Here is a 12,468-nt window from a genome sequence, read left to right as displayed (position 1 = left end):
ACCATTCCAGTGTTTTACTTGCTATATTGTATCTACTTTGCCACCATGGCCTTTTTGCCTTTACCTCCCTTATCTCACCTCATTTGCTCACATCGTATATAGACTTGTTTATACTGTATTATTGACTGTATGTTTGTTTTACTCCATGTGTCGTTGTATGTGTCGAACTGCTTTGCTTTATCTTGGCCAGGTCGCAATTGTAAATGAGAACTTGTTCTCAACTTGCCTACCTGGTTAAATAAAGGTGAAATAAAATAAATAAATAAAATAAAAAAATTCACATTCTTAAAATAAAGTGGTGATCCTAACTGACCTAAAACAGGGACTATTTTTACTAGGATTAAGTGTCAGGAATTGTGAAAAACTGAGTTTAAATGTATTTGGCTAAGGTGTATGTAAACTTCTGACTTCAACTGTATGTAAATGTGATATTTAATTAAAAAAAAATAATAATTATAAATGAGCAAAAAAATCGAAAAAACCTGTGTTTGCTTTGTCATAATGGGGTATTGTGTGTAGATTGATGAGGGAAAAAAACTATTATATCCATTTTAGATTAAGGCTGTAACTTCTCAAAGGCACTGTAAGTGCATTTAATACCAGATACTTTAAGACTTTTAATCAAGTAGTATTTTACTGGGTGACTTTCACGTTTTCTTGATGAGTCGTTTTCTATTAATGTATCTTTACTCTTACTCAAGTATGACAATTGAGTACTTTTTCCACCACTGGAATTGAGATACAAAAACGTCCATTTTATTTTCAATCAAGACTTTTCAGTTGGAGGATTAGAGTTTCAGATCAGCTTCTGAATTGTCTGATATGATCTGATCTTATCCCTGGTTGAAATCACTGTGTATTCATGATAGGATATTCTTCTCTCAGACTAAATCTCTTACAGATGCCGTTGTGTGAACCAATCATGGACCAAACCTTTACCATGGTTATTTGTAATGATTAGAACTACCTGCAGTCTTGCTGAGTGATGTCATGTCTAGTCTAGACCAACTGGAGTGATTTTGTCAATTAGAGTAACATTCTGGAATATTGTGAGGGTATACAGTAGATATTGTTTGACAAGCTTTTGGAGTCTGGAAGAGTCAACACTGTGGTAGGCCTGAAAATGTGAGTTGATGATGGATTTTGAATGTCTCTTTGGATGTGCAAATACCAATGGAGGAATATACGATGTTGCATATACAGTACCAGTCAAAAGTTTGGACACACCTACTCATTCAAAGGTTTTTCTTTATTTTTACTATTTTCTACATTGTAGAATAATAGTGAAGACATCAAAACTATGAAATAACACAAATGGAGTCATGTGGAAGCCAAATGTGTTAAACAAATCAAAATATATTTTGTATTTTAGATACTTCAAATTAGCCACCCTTTGCCTTGACAGCTTTGCACACTCTTGGCATTCTCTCAACCAGCTTCACCTGCAATGCTTTTCCAACAATCTTGAAGGAGTTCTCACATATGCTGAGCACTTGTTGGCTGCTTTACCTTCACTCTGCGGTCCAAGTCATCCTAAACCATCTCAATTGAGTTGAGGTTGGGTGATTGTAGGGGCCAGGTCATCTGAAACGGCACTCCATCACTCTCCTTCTTGGTCAAATAGCCCTTACACAGCCTGAAGGTGTGTTGGGTCATTGTCCTGTTGAAAAACAAATGATAGTCCCACTAAGCGCAAACCAGATGGGATGGCGTATCGCTGCAGAATGCTGTGGTAGCCATGCTGATTAAGTGTGCCTTGAATTCTAAATAAATCACAGACAGTGTCACCAGCAAAGCAGCCCCACACCATCACACCTCCTCCATGCTTCATGGTGGGAACCACACATGTAGAGATCATCCGTTCACCTACTCTGCATCTCACAAAGACCAATGGACAGATTTCCACCGGTCCAATGTCCATTACTCATGTTTCTTGGCCCAAGCACATCTCTTCTTATTACTGGTGTCCTTTAGTAGTGTTTTCTTTGCAGCAATCGACCGTGAAGGACTGATTCATGTAGTCTCCTCTGAATAGTTGATGTTGAGATGTGTTTGTTACTTGAACTCTGTAAAGCATTTATTTGGGCCGCAATTTTTGAGGCTCTAATGAACTTGAACCTCCACCTCCTCCTCCACCATTGACCTACCAGGCCTCCAATACCAGTTGACAAATGCCCCCTGTCACAACGAACACTACAAATGATCTTCTCTCTTTCTCTCTCCCTCCCACTTTCTCGATCTGTCTTCACAGGTGGCTCTGCCCAGCGTTCCTCACTCTGTTGCACCCACCTCCCTCTCACCATTGCCTCAGGCCCTGGCCTCTAATGCACTCCTCTGGGACCCCAGCAGAGTCCAGAGGCCCAGAGACCAAAGAACCAGGCCTGCCTGCTGCTCCACTCTTCATGCTCACTTGAATTGAATATCTGAGAAAAACCTGTGGCCCTCTCTACCATTCCCCACACCCCCTTCTTCCCCTCTCCATCTTCTTTCGTGACTGTGTTATTTTTGGCTCTCCTCGGGACATACAGTATGTCATTGAGGAGTGTGTGCAGTGGCTGGATAATTAAGGCTACCTCAAAGCGGGCATAAAAAATTGGGAGATATTTATTAGGCAATACTTTAACTGCTTGTCGTTAGTGCGTGTCAGGCCTGTAAAACAAAGTTTGATTGAAAAAGTCAGAAAATGTGGTAGTGTAACTACTGTTGTTGCCGTTGGTGCTTCAGCAGAGATGTGGAAATCATTCACTCACAAAGATCTACTTGATTTGGTCTGATTCATTTATTGTATAAATAAATTGTGACAAAGTGTTTCTCGTTCTGCCGTCTCGTGCATAGCGAGGTATTTATTTGTTGTAATCAAGTGGACAGAGTGATGTTTGTCCCCTGGTGCTTGCCGTCCACGCCTCCTCTAATAGGTATTGCACACTATTCCCTATATCGTGCATTACTTTTGACCAGAGTCTTATGAGCCTTGGTCAAAAGTAGTGCACTACATAGGGAATAGGGTGCCATTTGGGACACACAATGGAGTGAGTTTGTGTACACCAGAAGCGTCTGCTAATGCCTGATAATTTATGAAGGTCTTTCTGAGGTGGTTATAGTATGAAACATTTTGTTTAAATTTGTGCTGAAAGCTAATAAATCCCAATCTCAGGTTAGTGTGAGCGACTGACCGTGTGCATGTAGTACCTGTCATTGTGACTGAGATCAGCTCTCCCCTTCAGCCATTTGCCCCTTTGTACATATTGGCCAATCGTGTAAGCAGTTTGAATTGTCTCATAATGTGACGTGTAAATATGTGGTTTAGCCCTCTTACTTAAGTCTTTGTGCTGCTCATTTTCAGAGATGATCCCTGCCTTTTCTTTTTTTTCTTCCTCCATTCTCTCCTTCGTCTTCCATCCTAACTTCCTCTCCTCACCTTCCCTCTACACATGTTATAATATTCATACTTCCATCCTCTTGCCTGTTATAGAATCCCTACATAACCTGTAGAAACCCTTGCTTCCATCATCCAACCATATTGGATCAGTGATTCGTTCAAGGGAAAGGAGGAAGGAAGGTCCTCAAAGGGCTTGTCTTCCCTGGTCTGTGTGAGAGTGTGGCTGGCTGGGCTGTGGTTATGGTGTAGGTAAACTAACATAGCACAAGTGAAAGAAATGCCTGAAACTGAACAAAAATATCAACGCAACATGCTACAATTTCTAACATTTTACTGAGTTACAGTTCATAAATGGAAATCAGTCATATGACATAAATGAATTAGTCCCTAATCTATAGATTTCACATGACTGGGAATCAGTGGAGGCTACTGAAGGGATGTCGGCTCATAATAATGTCTGTAATGGAGTCAATGGAGTGGTATCAACCACATGGAAACCACATCTTTGATGCCATTCCATTTACTCCATTCCAGCCATTATTATGAGATGTCCTCCCAACAGCAGCCTCCACTGCTGGGAATACAGATATGCATCTGTTGGTCACAGATACCGTAAAAAAAAAAGGTAGGGGGTGAATCAGAAAACCAGTCAGTGTCTGGTGTGACCACCATTTTCCTTTTGCAGTTCGACACATCTCCTTCGCCGGTGGATGTACTCAGTACGTCCACCGGCTGACCACATGTATGGCGTTGTGTGGGCGAGGGGTTTGCTGATCTCAACATTGTCAACAGCATGCCCCATGATGGCGGTGGGGTTATGGTATGGGCAGGCATAAGCTACGGACAATGAACACAATTGCATTTTTTATTGATGGCAATTTGAATGCACAGTGATGCCATGACGAGATCCTGAAGCCCATTCATCCGCCGCCATCATGTTTCAGCATGATAATGCATGGCCCCAAAACGACATTGGAGGCAGCTTTTGGTAGAGAAATTAACATTCAGTTCTCTGGCAACAGCTCTGGTGGACATTCCTGCAGTCAGCATGCCAATTGCACGCTACCTCAACTTGAGACATCTGTTGCATTCTGTTGTGTGACAAAACGGCACATTTTAGAGTGGCCTTTTATTGTCCCCAGCACAAGGTGCACCTGTGTAATGATCATGCTGTTTAATCAGCTTCTTGATATGCCACACCTGTCAGGTGGATAGATTATCTTGGCAGAAGATAAATACTCACTAACAGGGATGTAAACAGATTTGTGCAAGAAATTTGAGAGAAATAAGATTTTTTTTTGTGCATATTAAACATTTCATGGGACCAACACTTTACATGTCGCATTTATAGGCAGAGTTAAGATGGAGTGTCGTCTTGCTAACGTCCAAAAGCGGAAGTCGTGTCACAGGCTCTCTTTCTATTTCTCCTGAAAACTGGAGCATCCGCTTGTTGGGGACTCGGCAGAGGCTAAGGTAAAGGTGGTGCTAGTTTGGTCAAGATGATTCTAGGTTTTAAATGCTCATTAACAGTTCTGGCTCCTTCAGAGTGACTGCATGGTGTTTTTTTTACTCCTGGCTGCTGCAGACCCCATGGCAGAGCTCCCACTACACTTAGAAACCACAGACATGCGCGCGATCACGCACACACACAGACACACACATGCCCTGAACTTTAGTCACTGTTACTAGCCGGCTACCACCTGGTACTCAATTCTGCACCATAGAGACTGCTGCACTATGTCCGTAGTCATTGAACACTTGTCACTTTAATCAGGTTTACAAACTGTTTTACCCACTTCATATGTATATATTGTATTCTAGGCATGGCTCATCCTATATAACTACTGCTGTACACACCTTTTCTATGCATATGCTGTCCATAATGTCTATACATACCGTAATTTTCTTATATACACTACATGACCAAAAGTATATGGACACCTGGTTGTCGAACATCTCATTCCAAAATCATGGGCATTAATATGGAGTTGGTCTCCGCTTTGCTGGTATAACAGCCTCCACTCTTCTGGTAATGCTTCCAGTAGATGTTGGAAAATTCATGTGAGGACTTGCTTCCGTTCAGCCACGAGCATTAGTGAGGTCGGTCCCTGATTTTATGCGATTAGTCCTGCCTCGCAGTCGGCATTCCAATTAATCCCAAAGGTATTCGATGTGGTTGAGGTCAGGGCTCTGTGCAGGCCAGTCAAGTTCTTCCACACCGATTTCGACAAACCATTTCTGTATTGATCTCGCCTTGTGCATGGGGCATTGTCATGCTGGAACAGGAAAACAAAGTTGGAAGCACAGAATCACCTAGAATGTCATTGTATGCTGTAGCGTTAACATTTCCCTTCACTGGAACTAAGGGGCCTAGCCTGAACAATGACAAACAACCCCAGACCATTATTCCTACTCCACCAAACTTTACAGTTGGCACTATGCATTCAGGCAGGTAGAGTTCTCCTGGCATCCGCCAAACCCAGATGTCCGTCTGATTGCCAGATGATGAAGCGTGATTCATCACTCCAGAAAACGTGTTTCCACTGCTCCAGAGTCCAATGGCGGCAAGCTTTACACCACTCCAGCCGACACTTGGCATTGCGCTTGGTGATCTTAGGCTTGTGTGCAGCTGCTCGGCCATGGAAACTCATTTCACGAAGCTCCCAACAAACAGTTATTGTGCTGATATTGCTTCTAGAGGCAGTTTGAAACTCGGTGGTGAATGTTACAACCAAGGACAGACGATTTCTATGCACATCAGCACTCGGCAGTCCCATTCTGTGACCTTGTGTGGCCTACCACTTCGCGGCTGAGCCTTTATTGCTCCTTGACGTTTCCACTTCACAATAACAGCACTTATAGTTGACCAGGGCAGCTCTAGCAGGGCAAAAATGTTACGAACTAACTTGTTGGAAAGATGGCATCCTATGACGGTATCACGTTGAAAGTCACTGAGCTCTTCAGTAAGGCCATTCTACTGCCAATGTTTGTCTATGGAGACTGCATGGCGGTGTGCTCAAGTGTCAGCAGCTGGTGTGGCTGAAATAGCCGAATCCACTAATTTGAAGGGTTTTGCATATATAGTGTATTTATATTCCGGACTCTATATTTATATATGTCTATGTTTCTGAATTCCTTTCTTTTTATTTGGGGATTTGCATGTCTTGTATTGTTAAGTATTACTGCACTGTTGGAGCTGGGAGCATAAGCATTTTGCTACACCCGGGATAGCGTCTGCAAAATATGTGTACGCGACCAATAAAATGTTATTTGATACACATACATGTGCTCATGCATGCACATATGCACACATAGGCATGCTCACACACTTAATACAGACAGACACACACACACACACTTTCTACACCACTCATATACACAACATTTTATACCCAATAGGCCCTGTTTAATCGAAAAGGTAGCCAATTTTCAAGATGAGTAGAACATAACATCATCCCTTGATAATAGGCTTGATTTGGTATGCAGTTGAGTGTCTTTTCAGTTCACACTGTAAACATGAATTCTAATTCAAATACGTATTCTGACAGCGTAACCTGTAAACCTGATTGGATTTAGACTTTCCCTCATCCTACTCGGAACCATGTTGACTTTAGTTTTCTGAACACATCTCAAAAACATCCTTCACAAGTGAATATTCCCCCACCTAAATCTGACACCTCCCAGACATGAAGAAGACCAACACATGAAGGGAGACATTTGGCTACACAGTGTAACTGTCTAGTGATTTATTGATGGGTTACTAATGGTTACCTAGTCCTCACGCCCCTTTTAAGGCTTTATGTATTGGTAACTCTTTAAACTTAAAACAACTTAGTCTTTATGAAGCCTTCAAAACCCTTCATAAGGACTTCATAGATGCACAAATCATTTATAAGCAAATGTGATGCTATATAGAGCATGGTTTCCAGAACTCATGAATCCATGAGCGTATATAATTTGGGTCCCGTATGAGTGGTCTTTGAGTAAGTGCCACAATGCCCAGACATTATCCAGACACTCTAAAGCCTCCATAAATCTAGACTTAGAAAAGCTGCTACTTGTGTTTATATAAGACCACTTAAATTAACAACATATTACACATGATGTACAATTTGTCATGAATCAGTTTCAGATTCAGATTAACTTTATTATCCCACCAGGAGGAAATTCATTTGGTCATGTGCTTAAAAAGACGGTACATAAAACATGAAAACACAGAAACTACACGATATAATTCATTCAAAGTGCTATAGCTACACATGTAAAGTGAAAGTGCAATATGCTGTATACTGGAGGGACCAACAGACTATCTATTATACAGCCTAATGGCTGTTGGAGTAAAAGAGTCCCCATATCTATCTGTTTTAATTTTCTATTGAAGAAGTCTTTTTCCGTTTGTCCAGCTGCTGCTGCTGTGACTGAATTTTGAGTGAAGGTGATGAATACTGTCCTGTAAAATACTTTCAAGTTTTAGGAGGATGAGTTTTGTGTACAGGTTGGTGGCTGATTCTTGATCTATACCAATTATCCTTCCCCCCGTCTTGATCAAGCGCTGAAGCTTGACTTCGGTACTTCAGCTGTAAATGTGTTTTATTGCTTTATAAGCCTCCATATTATATTAGATGTCAATGTACCAAGATGGGTCACGTAGTCTTCAGACAAGCCATGGCCCTTGAGTCCAAGTTACTGTGCATCAATACCATATAAATAGCCCCTTCTACTTTAATTTCAACTTTATTTGAAGCTTCTATGACATCATGTTTTAGTATTAGTAACATTGTTGTCATCAGCACATTGCCGTGGCCTTCAAATAACTATAAACAGGTATTTTCCACCCGGTGTAAATGAGCGTAAATGCAGAAATGTCATCATGGTAAAAGCAGCAGGATCACCTATATACAAATTAGAAGTAGCTCTATTATGTTATTCAATGTATGGCTTTTCTCAGCTTTTTATGAGTCATAGTATAATGCAGCCACAGCTCAATTTAAATCTCCACCCGGCTTTACGTCCTTAACCTCTCTTCGTTTACAATGAATCAGTTGCTGCTTGCTGTTCCATACTTCACTGGAGACGTTTGAGCAATGGAAAAATTAATTATTATTAAAGGGCTCAGTCCGTGTTGGTCAATAATCCTAACAGAGATCCATAAAAACAGAATTCCTCACACATATGATTTACGACACTTCGCCCCTAAAGCCTTAGAGCCTTTCCCCTTAAATTGAATTAACAAGAGCTGGTAGCTTGAAAACTCTCTGCTCAGCAGAAATGGCAGGCTTGTGGCCTTACACTCCATCTATTGGTTTTGAGCGACAAAAAGAGTGTTGCTGTTGGTGCCATACCCAGAGACATGGAGAAGAAAGGCTGGACCAAACCATAACATGGGCCTGCCCACTAATGACGGGCTGCTAAACCAGTTCTTGATAGCTGCTGTATTCATGAAGCCGAATCAGCAGGGGACTTAGAAAATAGTCTGCTACCAACTAAGGGCCTCGTGCCTCTTGTGCTTCCCTTGGTTAACACGACGATTATGGGTTTTTTCTGTTTCTTGTTTTTGGAAGTTGCATTAAGATATGTCACTCTCAGAGTCTGATGTTTTTCCTGATGGTCTGACCATCAGACCAGGAAAGAATCTTGGCTGCTGTTATAGCCTTTAACTGGAGTTGTTGATGGTCAGATCAAGTGGCCAGGAAATACTCAGACCCCTATTCGTTCTCATTGGTCAGATTACAGGTGAAACCCTTTATTTCTCCACTCTATTGTCTACCATGGGTTAATTGGTGTGCAGTAAATAAACTTTAAATGTCTCTTGCATTAAATCCAGATGAAACTGATACTGGTGCATTAACACAGAGCTTTCTCTCACAGCACTTTGCACTCTATTAGTCCACTCAGCCGCTCCAGGCCTGGAAACAACTGTTCAACATTCTTTTGGCTGGCTACTGTCTCTTTCTTTACACACATTTTCAGACCAGACTAGACCGCTACCCAAACGACTCCTCCCCAAGTAGCACTCACCGCTTTGGGGTGAAATGTCCCCTTAGGTACAGAATTAAGATCAGCTTCCCCTCCCCAATCCTAACCTTAACCATTAGTGAGGGAAATGCTAAACTGACCCAACATCAGTGTTTAAGGGCAACTTCAGCCTTCTCCACACCACAGGAGGCTGGCTCATAATAATGTCCGGAACGGAGCAAATGGAATGGCATTAAACACCTTGAAACTATGTGTTTGATGTATTTGATACCATTCCACTTATTCCACCCAAGTTATTACCACAAACCCGTTCTCCCCAATTAAGGTGCCACCAACCTCCTGTGCTCTACACTTACCTGGTTGGAGCTCAGACATAACTATGCCATCCAGAGAGAAAAATAAGTAAGGAGAGGGACTGAGGAGAAGGACAGGAACCTCAAAGGAGCAGCCGGAACCTCAGATATCATCATCAGTAGTCTGACCAGAAGCACTGACAGGAGGACTCTAGTGCAGTGACCTTCAACCCCTGGTCCTCGGACTCCCACTGGTTGCTGATTAGTCCCTCAGGAGGCTAGCTGACACCAGTTGACCCAGTTATGAAGTGCTTGTTTTCAAAGCAGGAAATACCCTAAAATAAGTACAGTGGAATATGTAGCTACTGTAGTTCTGTTCTATAACTATTAATGCTGTTCTTGCCTGGCAGCAGCTTCCAAGGAATGATTATGGTCCGCCTCCAAAACTAAGCACGAACTCCAGTATTTCATCAATGGATTTGATTGATGGTCAACTCTCAGACAACGGTTCAGTTTGAAGGTTTATGAAACATCTGAATCTGATAGGATCCGGCTGAACCCTTGCCCTCCTATGGGTCTTTTGTTGATTAATTAATACCACAAGTGTGGTAGGCCACGCTTTAGTAGATTTATTCAGCACAGAAGCCTAATAAACATATTACTGAGAAGCCAGGGTTGAAAAATGGCAAAGAGACATCAGGTTTGTTTTGGCCTAGATGGCGCTTGTACCATTCACCAGAGAGTTGTAGACTACTGGTCTACCGGCTGCCTTTTATTGAAGCTGTGTCTCACTGTGCGAGGGGGGAAAAATGGCTTTGTATAATAACCAACAAACCCTATGGCGGAAAAAAAACAGTTGGCAGCCATTTTGTGCAGAACATAAAAAAAGAGAGAGAGAGTAGAGAGAAAGAGAGAGGGAGACATTTCTGACCACAACTCATAAACCACACTTTATTTAGATTGGCTCGTACCCATTATTTGTTCACAGGGAAAGCTTTCTGTCTCAGGGAAATATGTTCCAGCATTTTCAGCTAGCTCTGTGGGGGAGGGGTAGTATGGGGGTGGAGGAGGGGAAGAGAAGGGGTTGGTTGGATGAACTCTTGCCAGGTGTCGTTGCCATGGCATTCCATTAGGCGACTGCATAGCGCCTCATCAGTAGCTGACTGCCAGATGGAGGGTTCTGAGGAGGGACTAGAACGTTCATCCTCGTCTTCTAGAAGCAATGCTGCATGAACTGTGATGGCTGATTGACGGCGAGGAGACAGCAGCCACTGGAGGGTTGGCTTCTCACTGATGTTAGGTGTGTCACTGTCGATTCTCCATATGCTGAAGATGATGTGCTGCTGAATGATGCTTGTGTTTGATTGGGTTTGATCATCTGAATTAGATTAATGGTGTGATGGATTGTGGGTAAGATGTTCTAGATGTATGGAGCCAAGGTCATCAATGTGCCAGACTGTATGGATTTCATTTTTTATGGTGAATGTCAGATCATTTGTTTTGTGTCACATCGGTGATGCTTTATTACATGTTTGGCAGAATTTGGTGTATATTTGGCATAGTCCTATGCCTCAAATTCAAAATGTTAGTTTCATTTTGTTTTAATCATTCCATCATCATTCATGATATGATAATACATTATCCAGATTCAGATTATCTAACCCTTAGTCAACAATAGGGTCTCCGTAGTCTTGAAGTATTTGAGTATATTATGATAATTTCATATCATGTGACATTGTTACAAATGTGATTATCGTTGATATGCAAAGCGTTTCTATCCACCTATTCATACTAGCTACCTCAGGTAGATATAGCAGTAACTGTACATATTACAAAAACGGAATAAGCCTCTTATGGCTAGTCTTAGCAACTGTTGCTATGTGTAACATTGTTGACCTCTACCTCTCCCTTGCTCTTTAAATAGGGATGACAAGCCCATCACATAACTCTGCTGAAAGCTCTCCGTCACCAGGCCTCTGGAGCCAAGCGATGGCCCCTCTGACCCTCTTCTCCATGTTTCCTCATGACTTTTTAATGTATCCATGCTTACATTAGCTGCCTTCCACACTATTCGCATTGCCTAGCTGTCTAGCTCGTAATGGGAGGAAGCACCTCACGGTTCTTCCATTTCGTAGGGCCTAAAAGCAGCACACAATTTGCCTCTCATTTTTATTAACCAAAACTACTCGCTTCTGGTTGTTGTTGCCAAGCTCTCTCCAGGCAGACAGCCATCCTCTGAATTTCATGTTTGGTGATGACAGAATGAGCCCCTACATCAGTAGGAGAGCAGGATGCCTCAGAGGCCCTGGGAGATGCTGCTGTCATTAGGCCCTATGGGATGTTTGCAATCATGGGATGGAGCTGAATAGCTTGGCTGGATGTGAGACAGGTGTGTGTGTGTGTGTGTGCGTGTGTGTGTGTGTGTGTGTGTGTGTGTTTGTGTGTGTGTGTGTGTGTGTGTGTGTGTGTGTGTGTGTGTGTGTGTGTGTGTGTGTGTGTGTGTGTGTGTGTGTGTGTGCTGTCTCTTCAGCGGTGGTGTTTTCAGCTCTCTGAATTGCATTCTCTGTCATAGCGACGTTGTGTTTACCACAGTGGGATGCAAACACGGAGTCACAGAGGAGAGTCGTAGAAATGTGAGACACAGAAAAATGAACAAAATACATTAAGACTCTTTGTATTCACCCCAGCACACAACCGAGATAAAGAAAATACTAATTTCAATATAAATGGGATGGGAGCAGTGTCTGTTTTTGAACATCACTTTTGCTCTCCGCGGAAATCTCAACCAGCTTAGTTTCGCTTGGAACTCAGGATTTCAAT

This window comes from Oncorhynchus mykiss, chromosome 18 (genome assembly GCF_057628025.1).
Source record: "Oncorhynchus mykiss isolate SJ-2025 chromosome 18, ASM5762802v1, whole genome shotgun sequence".
Taxonomy (NCBI): Eukaryota; Metazoa; Chordata; class Actinopteri; order Salmoniformes; family Salmonidae; genus Oncorhynchus; species Oncorhynchus mykiss.
The sequence above is the reverse complement of the archived record's forward strand: the minus strand, read 5'-3'. Positions refer to the sequence as shown.